The sequence below is a fragment of the Bos javanicus genome, chromosome 19 (assembly GCF_032452875.1).
Source record: "Bos javanicus breed banteng chromosome 19, ARS-OSU_banteng_1.0, whole genome shotgun sequence".
Lineage (NCBI taxonomy): Eukaryota > Metazoa > Chordata > Mammalia > Artiodactyla > Bovidae > Bos > Bos javanicus.
The window spans coordinates 64,925,806-64,953,543 of NC_083886.1; the positions used below are offsets into that span (position 1 = coordinate 64,925,806).

The window sequence follows — 27,738 nt, forward strand, 5'->3', positions numbered from 1 at the left end:
GTCCGACTCCTTGCGACCCCATGAATCGCAGCACGCCAGGCCTCCCTGTCCATCACTAACTCCCAGAGTTCATTCAGACTCACGTCCATCGAGTCAGTGATGCCATCCAGCCATCTCATCCTCTGTCGTCCCCTTCTCCTCCTGCCCCCAATGCCTCCCAGCATCAGAGTCTTTTCCAATGAGTCAACTCTTCACATCAGGTGGCCAAAGTAGTGGAGTTTCAGCTTTAGCATCATTCCTTCCAAAGAAATCCCAGGGCTGATCTCCTTCAGAATGGACTGGTTGGATCTCCTTGCAGTCCAAGGGACTCTCAAGAGTCTTCTCCAACACCACAGTTCAGAAGCATCAATTCTTCGGCGCTCAGCCTTCTTCACAGTCCAACTCTCATGTCCCATGGTTTTTTTTTTTTTTTTTTGGTAATTTCATTGTCATTTTATATTAGACTTGATTTCCTTGTGTTTTTTTGGAGGCGGGTGTACAGGGACCCCCTTCATTTATCCATAGATATATATCTATTCTTTTTCAGTTTCTTTTTCCCATAGAGGTTTTTACAGTGTATTCAGTAGACTTCCCTGTGCTACTCAGTAGGTTTTTTTTCATTATCTTTTGGATATATATTAATGTGTATATATTAATTTCAAAGTCCTCATGTATCCCTCCTCCTTAATACTCAGATGGTAAAGAGTCTGCCTGCAATGCAGGAGACCCAGGTTCAATCCCTGGGTCAGGAAGATCACCTGCAGATGGAAATGGCAATCACTCCAGAATTCTTGCCTGGAAAATTCCATGGACAGAGGGGCCTGACGGGCTACAGTCCATGGTGTTGCAAAGAGTTGGACAGGAGTGAGCAAGTTACACACACATAATACTTTTTTGAATAAACCTAAGTTGATTTTCTAACTTTGTGTGTCTGTTTCTGCTGTGTAAATGAGTTCATTTGTATGAATTTATAAACCCGTTTTCAGTGATATGTCATGATATTTGTCTTTCTCTCTCTGACTGACTTCACTTACTATGCCGAGATGAGTGGCTGGCTTTCATCTCCGTAAGGGGCTCCAGCAGAGCCAGACTGTGGGTCATCCTCGGTGTAACAATGATGTTTCCCCAAACACAGAAAGTTCCATGGGACCCCTCCTGACAGCTGGCCCTCAGGGAAACCAGGTCCTCTACTGTGGCATAGACTCTACTGGAAAATTGATATAATGCCCAATGCCCCAAATCATATGGTTGGGCTTTCCTTATTGTGGAATGAGAGTTGGTCCGGGGTGCAGGCAGTGGGAGGGTGACTAGTTCTGGGGGGCCCAGCAGCGGGGGAGTAGGGCTCGAGTAGGGCAGGAAGCGTGGGGGTGGAGTCAGGGTGGGAGCCTCCATCTGCCAGAGCTATCAAGGTGTTCCTGCAGAGCTGGACGCTCCCTGCAGGTCCTGGGTGGCATCTCCCCTCCCTCCCAGCTCAGTATCATCTCACAGGCTCCACAGGAGCTGCATCATCCAGGAAACCACACACTGACTGGCCTGTGCAGGCTGAGGGCAGTCTCCAGAAGGGCAGGTGAGGGTTGCCCCGCCCCAGGTACCAGGCCGTTTCTGTTAAATCCCCAACCGGCCCTTTGGCACTCTGGCCCGTGTGGACAGCCTGCCACCTGGGTCTCCTGATTGAGCCCACACATGTCAGGTCCCCTCTGGGGGGTGGGCTTTCTCCCCGCCTCCTAGCCTCTCCCCTCCGGGCCCTCCCTGGACCCCAGTCCTCTCCTGAGAAACCCCTCTTCCTCCCACAGCCAGGCCCTGCCCCTCTCCAGTGTCCCCTGCACGTCACCCCTCAGAGAGGCCCCTGCACCTCCAGACCGGCCCCTCTCCTGTGACACCCCGTTGGTGTTTGAATTCCCACTGGCAAGTGTGCTTTTCTGGGTGATGGCGTCCTCATTCCATTCCCTGAATGTCCAGATTGGGGGTGGGGAGCTGAGGAGAAAAGAGAGGGGGAAGTGTAGCAGAGCTCAGTGAGCTCCGCCCTTAGCAGAGCAGCCATTGCTGTGTATCATGGCTCTGCACCGTTAGGGCAGGTCCTGCTCAGCCATTGGTTGATGCCTGGGGGATGGCGCCCACTGGCAACCAACTGTCAGTGAGCTGCCATTAGAGTCCTGCTCAGTCATTGGGCAGTGCAGCAGTGAGCCCCGCCCACAAGCAACCGTCGGTTAAGGAGTGACAGTTAGAGGAGTCAGACGAGTGGCGGTCCTGAGGTAGAGGAGAGTGAGGTAAGAGGTGGATCCTGGCCTTCTCCCCGAAGCCCTCCAGCTCACCTGGCCTTGCAGGCCCCAGAGAACAGGCTGGGGATTGTGTCCTGCAGGACTCCAGAGCCCTCGCTAAGACCACCCGCTAGCCGAGGCTGAGGCCTTGAGTGCTAAACCTTGCCTCCATGCTGGTAGCAGTGGCCATCTGCCTGGGTCGCAGTCTGAGAGACCTGGTCTATCCCCCTTTGGGTGGCTGAGGGCCAGCTGGGCTGGGTGCCTGGCTGCCTCAGTGATGATAGCTGGGCAGGCTATGGGGACTGGCTCTGAGGGAGCTGTGAGCTGAGCTCTGCCTCTTCTTAGCCAGGGCCAGGACCCTGGAGGGTGACAGCTGTGCCCTGGGACCTTGCCCTTTCTTGTCAGAACAGAGAATAACATCGTTTGGTAGCAATTTACAGGAGCATCATTACCAGACCATGATCTGACCTCAGGAACAAAGGATCTGACAGCAAGAAATCTTCAACAACTAACCACTCCCCTCCCTCACCTTTTGTTTTTAAAGAGGCTTGCTGAAAACTTTTAGTAACTTTGGGGTTATGGGCATGAGCTACCCCTCTGCTCGCATGGCCCTGTAACAAACCTTTCTCTGCCCCTGACTCCAATGTTTTAGTATTGTTTGGCCTTACTAAGCTTTACAGTAAGATGATGCTGTGAAAGTGCTGCACTCAATATACCAGCAAATCTGGAAAACTCAGCAGTGGCCACAGGACTGGAAAAGGTCAGTCTTCATTCCAATCCCAAAGGAAGGCAATGCCAAAGAATGTTCAAACTACTGCACAGTTGCACTCATCTCACACACTAGCAAAATTATGCTCAAAATCCTCCCAGCCAGGCTTCAAAAGTACATGAACTATGAACTTCCAGATGTTCAAGCTGGTTTTAGAAAAGGCAGAGGAACCAGAGATCAAGTTGCCAACATCCTCTGGATCATAGAAAAAGCAAGAGAGTTCCAGAAAAACATCTACTTCTGCTTTACTGACTATGCCAAAGCCTTTGTGTGGATCACAACAAATTGTGGAAAATTCTTAAAGAGATGGGAATACCAGACCACCTCACCTGCCTCCTGAGAAATCTGTATGCAGATCAAGAAGAAACACAACTGGACATGGAACAACAGACTAGTTCTAAATTGGGAAAGGAGTACATCAAGGCTGTATATTGTCACTCTGCTTATTTAACTTACATGCAGAGTACATCATGAGAAATGCTGGACTGGATGAAGCACAAGCTGAAATCAAGATTGCCAGGAGAAATATCAATAACTTCAGATATGCAGATGACACCACTCTTATGGCAGAAAGTGAAGAACTAAAAAGCCTCTTGATGAAAGTGAAAGAGGAGAGTGAAAAAGCTGGCTTAAAACTCAACATTCAGAAAACTAAGATCATGGCATCTGGTCCCATCACTTCATAGCAAATAGATGGGGAAATAGTGGAAACAGTGTCAGACTTTATTTTTTTGGGCTCCAAAATCACTGCAGATGGTAACTGTAGCCATGAAATTAAAAGACGCTTGCTTCTTGGAAGAAAAGCTATGACTAACCTAGACAGCATATAAGAAGCAGAGACATTACTTTGCTGGCAAAGGTCCATCTAGTCAAAGCTATGGTTTTTTCAGTAGTCATGTATGGATGTGAGAATTGGACTATAAAGAAAGCTGAGCATCAAAGAATTGATGCTTTTGAACTATGGTGTTGGAGAAGACTCTTGAGAGTACCTTGAACAGCAAGGAGATTCAACCAGTCCATCCGAAAGGAAATCAGTCCTGAATATTCATTGGAAGGATTGATACTGAAGCTGAAACTCCAAACACTTTGGCCACCTGATGCGAAGAACTGACCCATTGGAAAAGACCCTGATGCTGGGAAAGACTGCAGGTGGGAGGAGAAGGGGACAACAGAGGATGAGATGGTTAGATGGCATCACCGACTCGATGGACGTGAGTTTGAGTAAGCTCCAGGAGTTGGTGATGAAGAGGGAAGCCTGGCGTGCTGCAGTCCATGGGGTTGCAGAGAGTCAGACACGACTGAGCAACTGAGTTGAACTGAACTGTGTTTAGGCACAGGGACTTGTGTTATTCAGTAACAGAAGGAGGGAGATGGAGGAGAGTGGGGTGGATGCTGGTGTCAGGAAAAGGCCCAGGAAGAAAGGAAAATGGACCAAAAGGGGCTCCCCAGAGGGAGGAAGGCGGGCAGTGTTGGGGGGGGGCTGGGCCAGCAGGGCAGTGTGGGCAGCAGGGAGTGGACCTAGACTGCAGAGTTCAGTGCTGAGATGGTTACTTGACTGGGCTAAGGGATGCCCAGAAGGCTGGTAAAACTATTCTGGGTGTGTCTGTGGGGTTGTTTCCATAAGAGATTAGCATTTGAATTCAGAGACTCTGGAAAGGGTCATGGTCATCAGTGAGGGTTTTGCCCAGTCCTCTGAGGGCCTGGAGACAGCAAAAAGGCAGGGTGGGGGGAAGGAGCATTGAAGGATTAGGGGGGTGACAGGGTGGAGGATGGAGCTTGTTTTCTGAGCCTGGACTTCTGTCTCCTAAAATTGCCTTTGGTTCTGGTTCTCAGGCCTTCAGGCTCAGAATGGGACTTGTGCTGCTACTGCCCTCGTTCTCCTGCCTCCAGGTTTGGAGAGAAACCACACCACTGGCTTTTCCATGCCTCCAGCTTGCAGATGGCATGGCAGCTTCTGGGACTTCTCAGCTTCCATCATCATGTGAGCCAATCCCACCTAAAAAATCTCTTTCTAGCCATCTATGTGTAACCTACTGGTTCATTGTCTCTGGAATGTCTGACTCTTTGCGACCTCACGAACCCAGGCTCCTGTGTGTATGGAATTCTCCAGGCCAGAGTACTGGAGTGGGTTGCCATTTCCTTCTCCAGGGGATCTTCCTGACCCAGGGATTGAACCTGGGTCCGTTGCATTGCAGGCAGATTCTTTGCTGTCTGAGCTACCAGGGATGCCCTTTTTTTGGAGGACATTGAGTTAATAGAGATGCTTTTTATTTTAATTTATTTCTAATTGGAGGTAATTGCTTTACAATACTGAGATGGTTTCTGCCATACATCAACATGAATCAACCCTAGGCATACACATGTCCCCTCCCTTTAACCTCCCACCTCCAATCCCATCCCATCCTGGGGTTGTCTCAGAGCACCAAGTTAGAGCTTACTGAGTCTTACAGCAAATTCCCATTGGCTGTCTATTTTACATATGGTGCTGTGTGTTTCAGTGTTACTCTCTGAATTATCCCTCCCTCGCTTTCCCTCCTGGTGTCCACAAGTCTGTTCTCTCTGTGTGCATCTCCATTGTTGCCCTGCCAATAGGTTCATCAGAACCATCTTTCTAGATTCCATATATATGCATTAATTTATGATATTTGTTTTTCTCTTTCTGACTTCATTCTGTGTAATAGGCTCTAGGTTCATCTACCTCATTAGAACTGACTCCCATGTGTTCTTTTTTATGGCTGAGTAATATTCCATTGTGTATAGTACCACAACTTCTTTATCCATTCATCTGTTGATGAATATCTAGGTTGCTTCTGTGTCTTGGCTATTGTAAATAATGCTGCAATTAACATTGGGGTACATTTGTCTTTTTCAATTATGGCTTTCTCAGGGTATATGTCCAGTAGTGGGATTATTGGATCATATGATAATTTATGGGACTTCTCAGGTGGTGCTAGTGGTAAAGAACCCACCTGCCAATGCAGGAGACATAAGAGGTGCAGGTTAGATCCCTGGGTTTGAAAGATCCCCTGGAGAAGGGTCTGGCAACCCACTGCAGAATTCTTACCTGGAGAATCCCATGGACAGAGGAGCCTGGCGGGTCGTGGTCCATGGGGTCACAAAGACTCGGACACAACTGAAGTGACTTAGCATGCACGCATCATTTTATCAGAGGCTCAGTTACGTATTTGGTAATATCAGAAACAATTTTCTGAAGCAAGTGACATAGAAAATATAGCTATCAGTTATTAGTAAGGTCATAAGTAAGAATGTAAGTCAAGAACTTCCATTAGCCATAGCCCAGTATATCTCCAGGTCATCTGACTTCTTTGTAACCCCATGGACGGTAGCCTTCCAGGTTCCTCTGTCCATGGGATTTCCTAGGCAAGGATACTGGAGTGGGTTTTTACTGAGAAGTGCCATTCCTTTCTCCAGGGGATCTTCCTGGATCAGGGATTGAATCCATGTCTCCCGCTTTGACAGGCAGGTTATTTACCACTGAGCCACCAGGCTTACATAAATCATCTTACAGATATATCTATTTTATGCTGATAACTTAATTTTGATTGTATATTAAACCTCTACCTCCCCCCTCATGTTTTGGATGCCACAATTTACCTCTATTTATATCATGTATTCATTAACAAATTTTATAGCTATAGTTACTTTTACTACCTTTGTCCTTTAATATTTATATTAGAGTTAAATGATTAACACACAACCATATTCAGCATTCAGTTCAGTTCAGTTGCTCAGTTGCGTCCGACTTTTTGTGACCCCCATGAACTGCAGCACGCCAGGCCTCCCTGTCCATCAATAACTCCCAGAATTTACCCAAACTCATGCCCATTGAGTTGGTGATGCCATCCAACCATCTCATCCTCTGTCGTCCCCTTCTCCTCCTGCCCCCAATCTTCCCCAGCATCAGGGTCTTTTCAAATGAGTCAGCTCTTTGCATCAGGTGGCCAAAGTATTGGAGTTTCAGCTTCAACATCATATGCTGAATTTGACTACATGCTTATCTTTATCTACTTGCATCCTCTGTTTTCATATGAGTATCATGCCCTTTCAAGGCAACTTGAAGAACTCCTTTCAGCTTTTAGTGGTAATGAACTCCCTCTGCTTTTGTTTGTTTGGAAAAGCCTCTACCTCATTTATGAGAGAACACTTTACCAGGTAAAGTGCCGGGGTCCTGCCCCGGCTTATCCAGGGTATTCGAAGCGGGGACGGCGTCGGCGACCTATTTATTTAAATATTTTATCAAAGATATAAAGAGTAATAGGATGAGGATAGCTCAGTAGGAAAATTCAGTGGAGAAAAGAGGCTGAGTAGCTTGGTTTACGTGGGAGACCAATAAAACTTCAAGACAAGAAGTTTGCACCACTTACGTAGGCCGCAGGCGTCCTTCCGTTCTCCCGAAGGAGAGGAGACACTGAGGCCTCCCTGGTAGGATCTTAGAAGCCCAGGCATAATTAGTAAGCATGGCAGGTTCCGCGCTCCAGATGGAGACTCAGCCAGAGTGAGAGAGAGAGCGACATGGGGAGACCAGTATTTCGAGAAACTGATCCCAATTCTTTATTTTCCGTGGTCTACTTTTATACACTGAGATGTTATGCAAAAGTCATGCGGGGTCAGCAGTCCTGACTTTTATCAAAGTCAGGTGCTTCATACAAATGTATACAGAGGTCTTAGGGGTGTTACATCATCTTCTGGCCAGGGGGGCCTGCTGACAATTTATGACCCTCTCCTTGTGACAGCGGTCAGTCAACCAGGACACTTATTTCTCCAGGGATGATTATTCTTAAAACAGACACTACCCAAATAAAGTTACATTCCTATAGGGTGAGGATATAGTGGGTTTTAGTTAAGGAAAGAATTTACTTAGCCTAAGGTCTAACGTGATTTATATCAAAGGTTAATACTTATTTCTTCTATATATTCATTAATGTGTGTAAGGGCAGGTGCCAGGGACCAGCCCCAGCTGATCCAGGGTATTCGAAGGAGAGACGGCCTAGGTGACTATTTATATGCTAATTAGAGATATAAAGAATAATAGAATGAGGATAGCCCAGTAGGAAAATTCAGTGGAGAAAAGAGGCTGAGTAGCTTGGTTTATGCGGGAGACCAATAAAACTTTAAGACAAGAAGTTTGCACCACTTACGTAGGCCGCAGGCGCCCTCTTGAATAGCGGAAGGTGCCTCACCCTAGACACCTTCTCGAGTGGGTCTTAGAAGCCCAGGCATAATTAGTAAGCGTGGTGGGTTCCGCGCTCCAGATGGAGACTTCAGCCAGAATGTGAAAAGAATGACATGGGGAGACCAAGCGCTGGTGAGCAAGGCCCGTAGCTTTATTTTCAACAGGGGCTTATATACCCTAAGTTACACATAGAGGATTATAGGGGATGCAAAGTCAGCAGTCTTTGATTCTTATCAAAAACCAAGGTTTCTTTCCTGCAAATTTATCGTATACAAATGGTTTAGGTGATTTACATCATCTTCTGGCCAGAAGGCTTACTAACATTTTATGACTCTTGACAAGGACTTATCAACAAAGACTTATTTTCTCTAAGAGTAATTATTTTAAGGTTTGGCGCCATCTTCCAAAGATAAAATTGCATCCCTATAGGGTGGATGTGTAATTGGTTTACAACAAAGGCAAGAATTTATTACCTTAAGGGTCTAAAGTTACTAACACCAAGGCCACTACTTATTTTTTCTACATACCAACTATTAATACATATTCAAGGATACAATTCAGGGGATGTGAAAACTTGGCAACAAACATTGGCTCATCAATGAAATCCTTTACTAGTCTTATTCTGACAGTTTCTAACTCTCTGAGAGGCTCTAAGCTATTTGAATATCTTAAGCTTCTCGTGCCTCTGGAGGCTGGGAGACTGTAAACAATCATATGCATAGCTGCAGGAGTCCAGGTAAACTTGTCAGGCGAGTTAGAGAGCCATCTGAGGGGTTTGGATTTAAACACTCCTAATTGCCCAGGAACTTTATTAATTGGAGCTGTAAGTGAACTCTTTGACAGAGAGAGCGAGATGGTGGTAGGGGACAGCCCCCAGTAAAGTCAGAGGTGAGAGCACAAAGCAGTAAAGTAGGCAGATTCTGGTTTTTTGGGGGAAGATACTCGAGAATATCCGGGGAGACTCCCGAGGCTCGATCCCGCCTTTGCGTATGCCGAGCCTCCTTCCTCATGACCTTTGTCACGAGCGGAATGTCTCTCGCCGGCTCCCGGCAGGCAGGGGATATGGAGACTTAGCAACAAACATTGGCTCAACAAATGAAAAAACCCTTCACCAATACAATTTCTAATCAGCCCATTATACTTAAACTAGTAGTTTTCTAACTTTTCTAAGGAACCTGTTTTTAGAAGGTTTAAAGCATCTCGTGCCTCTCATGGTTGGGAGGCTGTGAGCGATCATATGTGGCTGGACAAGCCTGTCAGGCAGGCCAGAGAACCTTCAGAGGAGTTTGTAGGTTAAAACACTCTTGTCACACCCGGGAGTTTTTATTAACTGGAGCTCTAAGTTAACTCCTTCTCCGAAAGAGGTGGTGGGGGACAGCCCCCTGTAAAGTCAGAGGTGTAGGTGAGAGCACAAAGTAGTAAAGTAGGCAGGCTCTGGTTATGGGGGTAGATGCTTGAGGAGTTCCAGGGGGACTCCTGAGGCTCGATCCCGCCTTTGCGTATGTCGAGCCTCCTTCCTCATGACCTTTGCCACGGGCGGAGTACCTCACTCTGGCCCCCAACAGTAAAATATTCTTTGTTGGCAGTTTTTCTTCTTTTAGAATGTTTATTAATATTATATCATCCCACTCTCTTGGCCTGAAAACTTCCTGCTGAGAACTCTGCTAATAACGTTCTAGGGGTTCCCTTGTATGAGATAGACTTTTTTTCTGTGTTGTTGCTTTAAAAGTCTATCTTTTATTTTAGACAGTATTGTTAAAAAATAGGGACAAGATTGTTGTGTATTGAAATTTTCAGATGACCTATTAGCTCTGTAAACTCAGATATCAAAATTTCTCCCCAGACTTGGCAAGTTTTCAGCCATTATTTCTTTAAATATACTTTCTGACCTCTTGTCTCTCTCTTCTTCTGAGACTCTGATACTTCTTAGATTGTTCACAGGATTCACAGGATTTTTTTTTTTCACTCTTCATTCTTTTATCTTTCTTCTCCTTTGGTTGAATAATTTCAAGGTCCTATCTACTACTTCACGAGTTCTTTCTCTCGATCCATTGTGCTGTTGATGTTGTCCATTGCATTTTTAATTTCATCCATTGTATTCTTCAGTCTGAGAATGTCTACATAATTCTTTTTTAAAATGATTTCTTTCTTCCTGCAGAACTTCTCATTTGTTCATGTATTGTTTGCTGAATTCTAGTGATTATCCTCTGGTTTTTAGCTCACTGAGATTCCTTAAAAGTTATTTTGAATTATTTATTGGGTAAATTGCAGATTTCCATTTCTTTGCGGTCAGTTGTTAGACAGTTACTGTGTTCCACTGAGGGTGTCATGTTTCCTTAAATTTTATTTCTTTAAAGATTTTTTACGGAAGTGTAGTTGACATACAATATTGGTTTGGGGTGTACAGCATAGTGAGTCAACATTTTTATGTATTATGAATTGATCACGATGGTAAGTCCAGGAGCCTTTTGTCAGCACTAAAAGTTACGGCAATTTTATGGACTGTATTCCCTATGCTGTATGCTACCTCCCTGTGACTTATTTATTTTACATCTTGATCTTGATATTTCATATTCCTTGAAGCCTTGTGTTGCTGTCTTCACATCTGAAGAGAAGTGACCTATTCCAGCCCTTATTGGCTGACTTCAGGAGAGAAACACCCTCTGTGGGCTGTGCTAGGAATTCTCACATCGTTACTGTGGGGATGCCTGCCCCACACATCTTGTGGCGAACGCTGAAGCTCAGGTGCCCTCTCTGGATCCTGCAGAGCCTGGCTGACAGTATCCCTTTGCTTTCCCTAGGGCCCTGCTCGGTGGTCCATTCTGTGGTTTCTCCTAGGCCTGCCGACCCAGTTTTCTGCTCAGGCTCCCTGACTGCCTGAGTGCATTCTCATGGCTGTGAGCGCATCCACAGGGAAGGGTGCGGGGGGAGGCATCAGGTGGGTGCTTACCATGCAGGCTCTTCAGACCAGGAAGGTCTAGTTTAGTCCTGAATTGTCCCCTTGGGGGAGGGGCAACATGGAAAACTCAGGCTGTTTCTCTCACCCTGCTGAATGCAGCCAGTATCTGATTGTTTTCGTCCAGCCTTGTGCTGGCACCCACTCCTGGACTCTGGGCTTCCCACAAAGGCTGTCTCGTCTGTGGGTGGCCGTCCAAATTGGTTTTCTTTGGGGGAAGGTAGTAGAAATCTCCTGTTCCACCATTTTGATGTTGCTCCTCTTCCTTGTGATAGTTTTTGATGAAAACTAGACTTTTGAGTGCAATAATGTGGTAAATCTGGAAATAAGTTTCCCCCTCTTCCCCAGGGTTTGCTGTTTGTGAAAGTTACTGATACTATTTTTGTGCTTCTAATTGTTGTGGGCAGTCTCCGAGCTGAGGACCAGCCTGAGATGTAAACTTCAGATCTCACATCTTTTCTCAATCTTTCTTTTGGCTTGGGTGGTTACTTCCTATTTTCCCCTTATATACACTTGTTTTTGAGTTACTGTCCAGTGTCCTTCATGCAAAACAGGCCTAGTGCTAAAGAACTCTCTTATTTTGCCAGCCACAGGATTCTTGGTTGACTATTTTTTCCTTCAGTGCTTTGAATAAGTCAACCCACTGTCTCCTGGTCTCCCAAGCTTTCTAATGATGAACTTGCTGATGACCTTATTGAGGTAAATATGATGAGGGTGGTCTTCTTTTCAGGAAGGCCACTAACAAGAGTCAGCAGAACTCCTTCAGCCTCCAGAGACTTTTCTTGCAAAGTCCAGAGCATCAGGGTCTTGAAAGCTCCTCCAGGTGTTTGACACTGAATAAATGTTACTCCTTGTCACGGAGTATGTGAGTGGACAAGACATGATTGACTGTTTACTGCATGGTGGCCACCGGGTAGATGAGGCGGCCAAAGCCTGTCCCAGGAGCTGGTGCCTGCTGGGCAGTGCTGCCACCAGAAGGTGTCGCCTGCAGAAGAGACCTGACGCCAGAGACCCTACTTCTTGATGCTGAGCTGAGTATAAGAATCACAGACTTTCCCACTCAGCACCTTCTGTGATGGCCACTCACCTAGACGCGTGGAGCCTGGGAGTGGTTCTGTACTCATGGGGCCTGGGTCCCTGCCCTTCATGGGACTGGACTTCTGGGAGCTGCAGCAGCGGATCCTGCATGGGCAACACCATGTTCCCACTTTATCCCTCTCTTGAGATAGAAAAATCTCTCTGAAACAATGATAATAATTGACCCCAACAATGAAGGGGTCACTTGAAGTGACCCGTGAGGCATCTGTGAGTGAACATGGGCCAGGAGGAGCCACTCAGGCCATCCAGTGAGCTGCCGTGTGACGAGGACTCCCCGGGTGACAGGTGATGACTATGGGCTTGGGGTGGGGCCATACAAGGGACTCTGCATGTGTCCTGCATGCAGGATATACAGGGGGATAGGAGCCCAGGTGGGGGTCATCCTGTCACCCTGAGGCCCTCCCCTTCTGCTGACCTCAGCACAGGTTGAGCCTCTTGGGCCCTGAGGTGGGTGCCCAGGATGAACGGCTTATCCCCGCGCAGTTTTGTGAGGGGGAAGGGGACCAACCTGGGGGGTCAGAGGCCCACACCCCCAGCCCTGGTGAGAACCTGGGGCTCCTCCTCTACCAGCAGGCCTGGGGCCCCAGAGGAACCGGCTGCCCTGGGTGTGTCGCCCTCCAGAAGCTCCCCCAATGTTGGGCAGCCCAAGTGTCCCAGCACCGCTCCAGCCACAGCCAGAGACAGTAGGGGTGGCTGGGAGATTCTAGAACTGTACTTTAAAGCACTTATGTTGTAGACTGCCCAGCCATAATCCTCATCACAAAGTGAGCCCAGGGTAATTCCCCATGGCCAGCGAGGGAGGAAGGTCAGGCCACACCCCCTGCATTGAAGTGGAGGGCAGGAAGATGCTGAACCCTGGGCCCCTGGAGGCCAGGGCTGGGTGCACCCTGGGGGCGGTGTAGGCAGTGCCTGCTGTGTGTACCCTGATGCCTGGGGAGAGAGAACACGGTCCAGGAGAACACGGGGGTGTTCTCTGCCCCAGATTCAAATCAGGAGGATGTCCCACACCACCACGGCCTTCAGAAGCATCGTATTCAAAATACCTGGCCAGCTCCGACGTCGGCCTGGCACTGCCTGGGGACAAGAGGAAAGGCCACCCTGATGCAAGCCCACCCCTTGGTCCCATCTGGGTCGGGGCTGGACTGTGGGAGGCTGGACGGCCTTCCCTGCAGCACTTCTCCCCTCCCCACCTCTTCCCTGTCCTTTCTTCCAAGTGAGTAGAGGAGGGGACGGTCCTTCTAAAGCACCGGGAATAAACATGATGCCCCGGGAAGCTGTATCACACACACTCTGTTTTGCGTCCCCCGTGCCTGGAACTGGGGCCGTGCATGCTCCAATTAGAGACGCGTGTAGGCATGTGGTCCTTGGAGTTAATCAGAGCAACTAAACAGAAAAACGATCTAAGAAAATTATCACAGTGACTCCCGACACTGCCAGTGTGGTTGTGAAGGGGAAAGACTTGAGCCGCACTGCAGGACCGGAATATGGAAAGTGTGTGCTAGCTTCCTGCACTTGTGTTCCAGAACACTTCAGAAGGACCGAGGGGATCTCCGAGGTCCTTACTAGGAGAACAGAGTCTGTGAACCAGGCGGCATGGGCAGGCAGAGAAGGCGGGGTGGGCATGGCCGTCCCTGCGCAGCTGTCTCCTGACTGTCGCTCAGGGGGCCTTTCCATGGCGAGTTCCCCTGTTTACAATAGGCGGTGGAGCAGCCCCATCCTGGGGATGCTCCTGTGAGCCACACGTCCCAGGGGGAGGAGTCAGGAGGAGACACAGCAACCCAGAAGGGCGAGGGCCAAGGAAAGGGCCTTTAAAATACTAAGTTCCAGAGTCCCGGGAACCAGGTGTTTCCACTTTAGGTGGTGAGGCTGTGTGTCTGTGTCCGGGGCTTCCCCCTGGAAGCCCTGGGCGGCTGCATGTGGCCCGGGGGCCCTGTGTGCTCGGCTGTCACCATGCAGTGACGCTGCCCATGGGTCCACGCCAGACCAGTCAGAGAGGACCGTCCTCCAGGTCCAGAGAGCAGGCTGGGAAGCAAGAGGTCTGGGACGGGGTAGGGGCCCTGCTGTAACCTTTTATCTTCCCAGTTCTGGCTTTCTTTGCACCAAGCAGCCCAGTGTGCGGTTAACCAGTGCTGCACTCCTTGAAGTCTGTCCGCAGCTCTCATCCCCTCCCCGTGAGTCCCAGTTCCTCACGGGGGTTTTGGGGTCCTCTGTGGCCGCCCCCTGCAGGCCCACTGTGCAGGTCCCAGTCCAGCTGGGAAGATGAGACGGACCCAGTGACAGTGCAGTCACCGGTCCAGGGACCGAGGAGGACACACAGTACATGCTCCCTGCAGGGGTGGGGTCAGGGCAGCTGCTTGAAGGAAGTGGGTCCCCATGTACGGGTTTGACCACAGGGACTGGAGAATAGGCATCCGGGCAGGACGAAGCTGGAGTGTCCGGTGCACACAGGACTGAGGCTGGGGAGTGGGCGCTGGGCTGGCCCCCTCTCTTCCAGGCCACCCCGGCTGGTGCTTTGTGTTCCGTGTCTCCAAACTGAAACACCCCTCAGTTCAGGGCTGGAAGGCAGTCGGCTCCCATGACGGACACTGGGCTCAAGAGGCTGGCTGCTCCTCTATGAGCCTTGGGCCGGGCTGGCTGGGCCATGGCTGCCTCAGGTCAACCTCATGTTGACTGAGGGAGCAGAGAAGCCAGGAGCAGGGAATGAACACAGGCGCCTTCCACTGGACAGGACGCCTCCGGCTGCCGATGCCCATGAGCTCTGTGGGGGCTGAGGGAAGCCTCCAGGTTCCAGCTTCAGTAAGGCAACCCCGCCAGTAATCTGCAAGCAAAACCCATGAAAGGCACCCGGCAGCCCATGATTTTCAACTGAATTAGGGTTCACTTCATGCAACTTTCTCTCTCATAAAACATGACCTGTAGGTACAGAGTGAGGCGGTTGTGAAGGAACATTGGAAGCGATGGGGCCAAGGCGTCCAGGCGGCTCCAGCAGCCTCGTGCACTTTCCAGAGCTCAGGCCGACCTTTAGCAGGTCATGTGCCCTCCCAGGACTACAGAGCTCCCACCTCCTAGCGAGGCTGGTTGTGGGACCAAGCTCTCCCTCCAGACAGGAAGGGAGTGGTTTGCACAAGCGCTAGAATCCGCCCTAGGAGAGAGAAGCAGATCCTCCTCCTTCTCTCTCTGTCCTGCGCGTGGGGACGAGGCACCGCCTTTGGAGGAAAGGGTGTCAGGGACAGGAGCCTCCTGGACCTGCCCTGGACTGTCCGCCTCCGGACCCAGCGTGAGGGGTGCCAACTTCCATCTGCCTCTCAGCTGTGGGGCCTTGGTTCCAGCCGCGGAGCCTTGTCCTAAGCAGGATGGCAGTGCCAGGGGATATTTCCCACGGGTCCCTTGGGTCCGGCCACTCCCAGGAGGCAACTGCATGACGTTTCCAGCCCCCGCTTGCGTGGGTGACAGCCGAGTTCAGCTCCAGCCCACTACCCCTCCAGGAGGCAGTTTCCGGACAGGCAGCTGGCAGTCCAGGGCCGCGACCTCTCAGCTCCACCCAGAGCCACCTGGGGGTGACGTGGACCCGGATCTGCAGCCTGGGCTCCCTACATCCTCGGCTTGTTCCCTGATACTGGCGGCCCTGGCAGTTGTTTACCCCAGTCATCCTCACCGGGAGCGCCAGCCCCAACCTACACCAGTTCTTCCTTCTTTCCACTCGCCTGGAGCTGCTCTCCCGAGTGGAGGGCATTCCCTACACAGAGCAGGCAGGAACCAAGGGGGCAACTGAGCCTTCACACCTGGACCCACCGTACAAACTGTGTGTGCACTCAACTCCCAGGAAGGGCAGGACTTTGGAGGGAGTGGGGTGCCACCCTCCTTTTATCCTTGTTTGGACCAAAAGATAAGGGCCCGAATTAGCATGGCAGGTGCCGGAGGGGAGGGCGGGGCAAACAGCCCCTCCGCCCCTCCCCGGGAGGCCGTGCCCACCCAGAACCCCGCTCCGGGGCGCCCCGTCCAAGCCCCGACCGCCCTCTGGTGCGCGCGTGCCGAGTAAGCGCTGCAGACACGTCCCTTGTGCTGCGGGCCCCCTCCCCTGTGGCGGGGCGCTGAAGAGCACAGCGAGGGAGGGTCGCTGCTCACCAGGGCCCTCCCTCTGCCCAGCGAGCGCGGCCCCGGGGGGAGTGTGTGTGTGGGGGGGGGGGGGGGGGGCGGGGCGGAGGTGGGGGCGCCGGCTCCTCCTGGGGGTGCGGGTCTGTGTGGGTCCGTATGGACCTGCCGCAGTGGGACTCAGCCTCCTAACCGCCACTCTCCCCCACCCCACAACATCAGCTTGGCTTCTGATGTTTTCATCTCCCTCGCTGAGCTGCTTGCTTCAGGGTTAAATTCATTTTATTGCCTGTCTATTTGTAAAGCCTGACAAGGCCCCTGTAATAGATAGATCAGAGGGCTGCGCTCAGAGGTCAAAGGTATTCACATGTTGGGAAGGGGATCAAAACAGAAGGAGGGCTGCCAAGCACAGCCAGGGCTCCCTGTTTGCTGTGCAGACTTACTAACTACCAGAATTTCCTCATCCGTCTCTGGTGGGCGGCTCTGCTGGTTTCACTGTATCCAATTCAACAAGAGCCTAGCCAGATGATTTCCCCTGAACTTCCACAGAAGGAAGTATCCGTTCTTGGTCTGAGTGGCTGTTGAATCCTGGGCAATTTTGAATGGCCCCATGAGAAGAGCATGCCTAGAAGGGAATCCCTCTCAAGTTACCAACAGTATTTTTCACAGAAATAGAACAACTAATTTCACAATTTGTATGGAAACACAAAAGACCCCAAATAGCCAAAGCAATTTTAAGAAAGAAGAATGGAACTGGAGGAATCAATCTTCCTGACTTCAGACTATGCTACAAAGCTACAGTCATCAAGACAGTATGGTACTGGCACAAAGACAGAAATACAGATCACTGGAACAAAATAGACAGTCCAGAGATAAATCCATGCATTTATGGACACCTTATCTTAGACAATGGAGAGAAGACAAAGGTCTGTACAGTCAAAGTTATGGTTTTTCCAGTAGTCATGCATGGATATGAGAGTTGAAACATAAAGCTGAGCGTCGAAGAATTGATGCTTTTGAACTGTGGTATTGGACAAGACTCTTGAGAGTCCTTTGGGGTGCAAGAAGATCCAGCCAGTCCATCCTAAAGGAAATCAATCCTGACTATTCATTGGAAGGACTGATGCTGAAACTGAAGCTCCAAAGCTTTGGCCACCTGATGTGAAGAGCCAACTCATTAGAAAAGACCCTGATGCTGGGAGAGACTGAAGGCAGGAGGAGTTGGGGACGACAGAGGACCAGATGGTTGGGTGGCATCACTGACTAAATGGATGTGAGTTTTCAAAAACTCCAGGAGATGGTGAAGGACAGGGAAGCCTGGATGCTGCAGTCCATGGGGTTGCAGAGAGTCAGACACAACTGAGAGACTGAAAAAAAACGTGTAAAAGAATGAAACTAGAACACTTTCTAACACCATACACAGAAATAAACTCAAAATGGATTAAAGACTTAAGTGTAAGACCAGAAACTATAAAACTCTTAGAGGAAAACATTGGCAGAACCCTTTCCAACACAAATAACAGCAAGATCCTCTATGACCCACCTCCCAGAGTAAGGGAAATGAATAAAAAAATAAACAAATGGTGCCTAATTAAATTTAAGAGCTTTTGTAAAACAAAGGAAATTGTAAATAAGGTGAAAAGACAGCCCTCAGAATGGGAGAAAATAATAGCAAACAAAACAACTGACAAAGAATTAATCTCCAAAATATAGAAGTGGCTCAGGCAGCTCAATACTATAAAAGTGGACAACCCAATCAAAACTTGAGCAAAAGGCCTAGACAGACATTTCTCCAAAGAAGACATATAGATGGCTAATAAACACATGAAAAGATGCTCAGCTTCACTCATTGTTAGAGACATGCAAATCAAAACCACAATGTGGTAACATCTCACACCAGTCAGAATGGCCATCATCAAAAAGTCTACAAACAATAATTGCTGGAGAGAGTGTGGAGAAAAGGGAATCCTTTTACACTGTTGGTGGAAATGCAAACTGGTACAGGCACTATGGAGAACAGTGTGCAGCTTCCTTAAAAAACTGGGAATAGAAATGCCATATGACTCAGCAATCCCACTGCTGGACATACACCCTGAGGAAACCAGAAATGAAAGAGACACAGGTACCCAAGTTTCACTGCAGTACTATTCACAACAGCTAGGACATGGAAGCAAGCTAGATGTCCACCGACAGATGAATGGATAAAGAAGTTGTGGTATACATGCACAATGGAATATTACTCAGCTATAAAAAGGAACACATTTGAGTCAGTTCTAATGAGGTGGATGAACCTAGCACCTATTATACAGAGTGAAGTAAGTCAGAAAGAGAAAGGCAAATACTGTATATTTATGCATATACATGGAATTTAGAAAGACGGTACCAAGATCCTACATGCAAGGCAGCAAAGGAGACACAGATATAAAGAACAGACTTTTAGACTATGTGGGAGAAGGCAAGAGTGGGATGATTTGAGAGAATAGCATTGAAACATGTATATTTCCATATGCAAAGTAGATGACCAGTACAAATTCAGTACATGAAGCAGGGCACCCAAAGCTGGTGATCTGCAACAACCCAGAAGGAAGGGGTGGGGAGGGAGATGGGAAGGGCGTTCAGGATTGGGGGGGGGCATAAGTATACCTGTGGCTGATTCATGTTGATATATGGCAAAACCCATCACAATATTGTAAAGTAATTATCCTCTAATTAAAATAAATTAATTGGGAAAAAAGAAGAATACGGAAGTGGGTAGCCATACCCTTATCCAGGGGTTCTTCCTGACCCAGGGGTTGAACCCAGGTTTTCCACTTTGCAGGCTGATCCTTTGCCACTGGAGCCTCCAGGGACGCCCTAAAGGCACTTCCATGGTGGTCCTGACAGTGGCTGTTACCAGTCAGAGCCCACCAGCGCCACGGGAGGATCCCCTTTCCCTAGCCCCACTCTAGCATTTCTTGTCTGCACATTTTTTTGGTGATGGCCTCTGCTGACATTCCTGAGGTGATACCTCATTGTCAATTTGATGTCTTTGCCTCTAATAATTCACCATATTGTGCGAATTTTCATGAGTTTTTTTTCTTTGAACATTATAAATTGTGTTCACCTACTGATATTTTCTTCTGATAGTTTGCACTTTTTTTCATCTTTGTGTGATTAGTTCCTCCTGAGTGTTTTTGAGGGTACCTATCATCACAGTCCACAGTCGTGCATATTGTGTGTTAGTTGCTCAGTCGTGTCCGACTCTTTGTGACCCCATGTATGGGGGTCCTCCAGGCTCCTCCATCCATGGGATTTTCCAGGCAAGAATACTGGAGTGGGTTGCTATTTCCTCCTCCAGGGGATCTTCCTGACCCAGGGATTGAACCTGGGTCTCCTGCATTGCTGGCAGAGTCTTTACTGTCTGAGTCACCAGGGAAGATTATTAAGTGCCCATAAACAATTATTAAGTGATTATTAAGTGCCCATAAACCATGATTTTCATTTTGCTGCTGCTGTTGTGGGGAATGGCCACAAGGTGGAAGGAAACTCTGAGCTGCTGTGGTTATCCTGGAACTAGAACTTTACTGGAAATCTTGTTTTGGGGTTGTAAATAAGAGTGTAATTTGACAGAATAAACACCAAAAAACTTGTCTCATTTTTTTAAATTAAATTAACTTGTATTTCTTATTGTAGTAACGTTTTCTACAAGGTGGGTGATGTGGGCTGAAGGTGTACAAAATGTTTTTCACCTATACATATTCGTGTATCTGTTCAGCTTTGGATTGCTTTCCTATATAGTTTATTACAGACTGTTGATAGACTCCCTCGGTGTTCATAAGCTTTTGGTGGCACCAGACACGTGGGTCTTAGTGTGGTAAGGCCTCAGGCGGGAAGGCTGGATTCCATCGCCTCACCATCCTCTCTTAGGGCCCTTGGCATCATCTGCATAGAAGGAGGTGGGTTGGCCTGAACCCACCTTTCCTCTCTGCACGCTTCTGCTTTCTCTCCCAGAAATGGAGCTGTGCCAGAGCAACCAGGCCAAGAGCATCCTCCCAGGACAACCGAGAAGTGTGAGCAGGTGCTGGGGCTCCTCAGAAGCTGTGACCCGTGACTGCAGTGCCGGGCTCTTTCTGAGTGCCGTGGCCCCCATTCCCTGCTCAACGGAGTTGTCGTCAAGCTTGGTGGTGGGAGCAGCCTGGGTATTGAGATTTCATGGGTTGAAACCATTCATTTCTTTCCTGAGAGAAGAAGGTCCCCTTCTACTTTGTTTGGGAGACCCTCTTTTAAATAAAGAAAAATGACAAGCTTTAATTACATAGTAAGGATTACATTGTGTACACGTATACAATAATCATAAAGATCAAGAAACAGAACATGATGAGCGGACACCCAGGAGCGCCCTTCTCTGGTCACAGCCTCCTCCCTCCCCCGAGGTTACTGTCGTCTGACTCTGAGCCCGTGGTCTTGTCCGTGTCACTTCCCCCTGGCAGGCAGCCCAGCCTCACCTCGCCCCAGCTCTGTGCGTGGTGTGCTGTGCATGCTGGCTGTGCCCTGGTGTCTCAGCGATGTGTCCGTGGTTGGTTTCGGGTCTGGCTCCTGAGGGTGCAGAGTCCATGCCTGTGTATCCTGGCGCAGTGTTCGTGGGCTTATGTTCAAGTCGGAGCATCATTGTGGGGCCATGTGCGCTTGGACCCTGCGGTCTGAGGACAGTTTCAGAAGGGGCTGCACCCCTGCAGGTACCAGGCTTCTCATTGCTCCATGTCCTGCTGGTATCTGATACTGTGACTTTCCTGTCTGCCAGTCTGCCAAGTGTATGCATAGCTTATTCTTATGGTTTCAATCCCTAGATTATTAGGACAGCTGTACATCTTATTTCATTCGAGGATTATTTTCTGTTTTTAAGTTTTAAAAATTTGTGATCACATACGCATAACATCTGCCATCTTAATCCCTGTTGAAGTGCGCATTTCAGGGTCCATCACACTGTTTTTTCCATTTTTTCCCTCATATAGGTTATTACATTTTGTTTAGTAGAGTTCCCTCTTCTACTCAGTTGGTCCTTTTTCATTATCAACTTGATATATATTATTAGTTTGTTTATTTTCATCCCAAACTCTTTTAATTTATCCCTCCCTTCTGACTTCCTTTGATAATCATAGCTTGGTTCTCTCCGTCTGTGAGTCTGTCTCTGTTTTGGTCACCAGCTCATTGGGATGAATTTATAGGTCCCACCTGAATGTGCTCCCGCAGGATATCTGTCTTTTTCTCCCTGATTTACCCCATTAGGATGATAATTTCTTGGTACATCCTTCTGCTGCCAGTATGAGTAGTTGGTTCTGTTTTATGGCTGGGTAGTATTCCAGTGTATAGATGTACCACATAGTCTTCATTTTTCTGTCAGTGGTGAATTCTGTGTCTTGGCTACTGTAATAGTGCTACCCTGAAAATCAAAGTGCATGCGTCATTTCGAATGGTGATTTTCTCTGGACCTAAGCCCAGGAATGGGATTGCGGGATCATGTGATACCTCTGTGTTTAGTGTTTCAAGGACCCTCTGTGCTGTTTTCCATCGTGGTTTCACCATTTACACTCCCACCAAGTTTGTAGGAAGATCCCCCTTTCTGTACATCCTCTGCAGTATTTACTCTTTGTAGCTCTTTTCAGTGATGGCCATTGTGACCAGTGTGAGGTGGTGCCTTGTTGAGGTTTTGATTGGCGTTGATTTAATAATCATTGATGTGGAGCGTCTTTCCTTGTGCTTTTCGTACTTTACACTTTGTGATTACAAGTTACCTCTTGAAAGTTGGCCCTGTTTGGAATTCTTTTCCAATGATTCCAGGACATTTCTTGAGGGCAGGTATCATTTACAGCCTTGTTGGCCTTATGACTGTTAAGAGCCCTTCAGTCCCTGCTTCAAAGTGTATATATTGATCTGAACCAGCTCATTACTCCCTGTCCCTCTGCCTTTCTTTTTTGGTATCCATGAGTTTCTTTTCTAAGTCTGTGAGGCTGTTTCTCTTTTGTAAAGAAGTTAATATGTATCTATGTTTAGTCTCCACTGTAAGTGATGACCTATGATACTTGTCAATCTTTTTCACTTACCTCACTTAGTACCATCATCTCCAGTTTCTTCCCTGTAACTGGAAATGACATTATTTCACCCTTCTTTGTGTCTGGATAATATTGCATTGTGTATATGTACCCCATTTTTTCTGTATCCATCCATCTGTCCTCGTATACTTAAATTGCTTCTGTGTCTTGGTTATTGTACCTAGTGCTGCCATGATCTTGGGTGCAGGTGGCTTTTTAAATTTTGGTTTTCTCTGGATCTACGCCTAGGCATGAAATTGCTGGTCACTTGGTTCTTTTATGTTTAGTTTTTAAAGAACCTCCATAATGTTGTCCCTAGTGGGTGTACTGACTTATATTCCTGCCAACACTGTAGGCAATGGCACCCCACTCCAGTACTCTTGCCTGGAAAATCCCATGGACAGAGGAGCCTGGTAGGCTGCAGTCCATGGGGTCGCTAAGAGTCAGATATGACTGAGCGACTTCACTTTCACTTTTCACTTTCCTGCATTGGAGAAGGAAATGGCAGCCCACTCCAGTGTTCTTGCCTGGAGAATTCCAGGGACGGGGGAGCCTGGTGGGCTGCCGTCTCTGGGGGTGCACAGAGTCGGACACGACTGAAGCGACTTAGCAGCAGCAGCAGCAACACTGTAGGAGGGTTCCCTTCTTTCCACACCTTCTGCAGGATTTATTTCGGTTTTCGATATGGCTGTTCTGGTCAATGTGAGGTGATACCCCGTTGTACATTTGGTTTCCCTTTCTCTGAGAACTAGTGATGCTCAGCATCTTTTCTTGTGTTATGGCCATCTCTATGGCATCTTTGGAGAAATGTGCAGTTAGATCATTGGCTAATTTTGTATTGGATTTTTTTTATATTGAGCTGTACAAGTTGTTTGTATGTGTTGGGCATAAATTCTTTGTGGGTATCTTCATTTGCAAGATTTTCCCCCCATTCTGATGGTTGTCTTTTTCTTTCACTGATGGTTTCCTTTGCTGTATGAATACTTTTTTTAAAAAACATTTATTTGGTCCCATTTGTTTATTTTTGTTGTATTTTTCATGATTCTATGAGGTGGATCAAAAAAGAACGTGCTGCATTTTATGTCAAAGCATGTTCTCGTTTCCTTAAGAGTTTCACAGTACCTGTCCTTTTATTCAGATCTTTAACCTATTTGGAGTTTGTTTCTGTGTATGGTGTGAGGGAGCATTCTGATTTCATTGCTAAGGAAGCTGCCTGGTGTCCTCCACAGTGGCCGCTCCCGATTCCCATTGCCAGCATTACTGTAGGAGGGCTCCCTTTCTCTACACCCTCTCCAGCATTTATTGTTTGTAGAGTTTCCATCTATGGCCATTCTGACTGGTGTGAGGTGATACCTCACTGAAGTTTTGATTTACATATTTCTCATATTTAGTGATGTTGACATATTTGCATGTGATTTTAAAATCTGATTTATTTATTTTAATTGGAGGCCAATTACTTTACAATATTGTGGTGGTTTTTGCTATACATCGACATGGATCAGCCCCAAGTGCTGCATGTGATTTTTTAAAAGTGTGGATTAAACTTACTTATTCAAATTGTCTTCTTGAATGCCTGCTCTGTTTTTAATATTTTTCTGAGGACCTCCTCTAGGACGTTTCTTGAGGGCAGGTGTTTTTTACTTACAGCTCACAGGCCTTGGGAGTATTAAGTGCCCATGAGCAATGGTTTCAAAGTTGTTGTTATGGGAAACGGCCACAAGGCAGCAGCATGTTAATACCCAACTCTGGTTACTGGGGCAACCAGAGCCTTAGGGAAAATCCTGTTCCTGGATTGTCATATTGAGTGCAGCACTTTCACAGCATCATCTTTCAGAATTTGAAATAGCTCAACTGGAATTCCATCATCTCCACTAGCTTTGTTCGTAGTGATGCTTTCTACGGCCCACTTGACTTCACAATCCAGGATGTCTGGCTCTAGGTCAGTGACCACACCATCATGATTATCTGGGTCGTGAAGATCTTTTTTGTACAGTTCTTCTGTGTATTCTTGCCATCTCTTCTTAATATCTTCTGCTTCTGTTAGGTCCATACCGTTTCTGTCCTTTATCGAGCCCATCTTTGTATGAAATGTTCCCTTAGTATCTCTAATTTTCTTGAAGAGATCTCTAGTCTTTCCCATTCTGTTGTTTTCCTCCATTTCTTTGCACTGATCGCTGAGGAAGGCTTTCTTATCTCTCCTTGCTATTCTTTGGAACTCTGCATTCAGATACTTATATCTTTCCTTTTCTCCTTTGCTTTTCGGTTCTCTTTTTTTCACAGCTATTTGTAAGGTCTCCTCAGACAGCCATTTTGCTTTTTTTGCATTTCTTTTTCTTGGGGATGATCTTGATTCCTATCCCCTGTACAATGTCATCAACCTCTGTCCATAGTTCATCAGGCACTCTGTCCATCAGATCTAGTTCCTTAAATCTATTTCTCACTTCCACTGTATAGTCATAAGGGATTTGATTTAGGTCATACCTGAATGGTGGTTTTCTCCACTTTCTTCTATTTCAGTCTGAATTTTGCAATAAGGAGTTCATGATCTGAGCCACAGTCAGCTCCTAGTCTTGTTTTTACTGATTGTATAGAGCTTCTTCATCTTTGGCTGCAAAGAATATAATCAATCTGATTGTGCTGTCGACCATCTGGTGATACCATGTGTAGAGTCTTCTCTTGTGTTGTTGGAAGAGGGAGTTTGCTATGACCAGTGTGTTCTCTTGGCAGAACTCTACCAACCTTTGCCCTGCTTCATTCTGTACTCCAAGGCCAAATTTGCCTGTAATTCCAGGTGTTTCTTGACTTTCTACTTTTGCATTCCAGTTCCTTATAATGAAAAGGACATCTTTTTGGGGTGTTAGTTCTAGAAGGTCTTGTAAAGAAGAATCAATCAACAATGAATAATGCAATAGCTGAGATCAAAAGCACTCTGGAGGTAGCCAACAGTAGAAAAACTGAGGCTGAAGAGAGGATAAGTGAGGTGGAAGATAGAATGGTGGAAATAAATGAAACATAGAGGAAGAAACAAAAGAATTCAAAGAAATGAGGACAACCTCAGAGACCTCTGGGACAATGTTCAGTGCCCAAGCATTCAAATCATAAGTGTTCCAGAAGAAGAATACCAAAGGAAAGAGCCTGAGAAAATATTTAAGGAGATAATAGTAAAAAAAAAAAAAAAAATCCCTAAAATGGGGAAGGAAAGAGCCATTCAAGTCGAAGAAAATCAGAGTCCCAAACAGGATAAACCCAAAGTTAAACTCCCCAAGTCACATATTAATCACACTAATGCAGATCAAACACAAAGAACAAATATTAAAAGAAGCAAGGAAAAACAGCAAATAACACACAAGGGAATTACTATAAGGATAACAGCTGATTTTTCAATATAAACTCTTTAGGCCAGAAAGGAATGGCAGGGCATACTTAAAGTGGTGAAAGATAAAAACCTTCTACCCAGCAAGGATCTCTTTCAGATATGAAGGAGAAATCAAAAGGTTTAGAGACAAGCAAAAGCTGAGAGAATTCAGCACCACCAAACAAACTCTTCAATAAATACTAAAGGATCTTCTATAGACATGGCACACAGAAAAAGTTTATAAAAACTGAACCTAAAACAACAAAGTAGATGGTAATGGGATCATACCTATCAATAATTACCTTAATGTAAATGGGTTAAATGCCCCAACCAAAAGACAAAACTGGCCAAATGTATTCAGAACCAAACCCCCTATATATGCTGTCTACAAGATACCCACCTCAAACCAAAGGACAGACCTGAAAGTGCAGGGCTGGAAAATGGTACTTCATGCAAATGGAGAACAAAAGAAAGCAGAAGGAACAATTCTCATATCTGATAAAATAGACTTTGAAATAAAGACTGTGAGATGAGACAAAGAAGGACATTACATAATGATCAAAGAATCAATCCAAGAAGATATTATAATTATAAATATATATGCACCCAACATAGGAGCACCTCAATACGTAAGGCAAATGCTAATAAACATGAAAGGGGAAATTAACAATAATACAATAATAGTGGGGGACTTAAATACCCCACTCACACCTATGGATAGATCAGTGAAACAGAAAATTAACAAGGAAATACAAGCTTGAAATGATACAATGGACCAGTTTGACCTAATTGATATTTATAGGGCATTTCACCCTAAATCAATGAATTTCACCTTTTTCTCAAGTGAACACAGAACACTCTCCAGGATAGATCACATCCTGGGTCATAAATCTAGCCTTACCAAATAAAAAATTATTGGAATCAGGCATCTTTTCTGATCACAATGCAGTAAGATTAGATGTCAACCACAGGCGGGAGGAAACTATTAAAAATGCAAACATACAGAGGCTAAATAACACATTTCTGAATAACCAACAGATCATGGAAGAAATAAAAAAGGTAATCAAAATATGCATTAAGTTCAGTCGCTCAGTCGTGTCTGACTCTTTGCAACCCCATGAATCGCAGCACGCCAGGCCTCCCCGTCCATCACCAACTCCCGGAGTTCACTCAGACTCACGTCCATTGAGTCAGTGATTCCATCCAGCCATCTCATCCTCTGTCGTCCCCTTCTCCTCCTACCCCCATTCCCTTCCAGCATCAGAGTCTTTTCCAATGAGTCAACTCTTCGCATGAGGTGGCCAAAGTACTGGAGTTTCAGCTTCAGCATCATTCCCTCCAAAGAAATCCCAGGGCTGATCTCCTTCAGAATGGACTGGTTGGATCTCCTTGCAGTCCAAAGGACTCTCAAGAGTCTTTTCCAACACCAGAGTTCAAAAGCATCAATTCTTTGGCACTCAGCCTTCTTCACAGTCCAACTCTCACATCCATACATGACCACTGGAAAAACCATAGCCTTGACTAGATGGACCTTTGTTGGCAAAGTAATGTCTCTGCTCTTGAATATGCTATCTAGGTTGGTCATAACTTTCCTTCCAAGGACTAAGTGTCTTTTAATTTCATGGCTGCAATCACCATCTGCAGTGATTTGGGAGCCCAGAAAAATAAAGTCTGACGCCGTGTCCACTGTTTCATCATCTATTTCCCGTGAAGTGGTGGGACCGGATGCCATGATCTTAGTTTTCTGAATGTTGAGCTTTAAGCCAACTTTTTCACTCTCCTCTTTCACTTTCATCAAGAGGCTTTTTAGTTCCTCTTCACTTTCTGCCATAAGGGTGGTGTCATCTGCATATCTGAGGTTATTGATATTTCTCCCACAATCTTGATTCCAGCTTGTGCTTCTTCCAGCCCAGCGTTTCTCAGGATGTACTCTGTATATAAGTTAAATAAGCAGGGTGACAATATACAG

At 46.9% G+C, this 27,738-nt stretch overlaps 1 long non-coding RNA gene across 2 annotated transcripts; it reads left to right on the forward strand.

Annotated features, from left to right (window-relative positions):
* Nucleotides 1–1,664: 1,664 nt before the first annotated feature.
* Nucleotides 1,665–20,636, forward strand: LOC133232998 (uncharacterized). Of its 2 annotated transcripts, none has more exons than XR_009731559.1 (3): nucleotides 1,665–2,246; nucleotides 4,840–4,987; nucleotides 20,337–20,636. It is a non-coding gene; the product is annotated as an uncharacterized LOC133232998 (long non-coding RNA). The 2 variants fall into 2 exon arrangements; XR_009731558.1 differs by lacking the exon at nucleotides 20,337–20,636 and adding an exon at nucleotides 11,887–13,527 and having other exon boundaries at nucleotides 1,667–2,246.
* The last annotated feature ends 7,102 nt before the right edge of the window (nucleotides 20,637–27,738 follow it).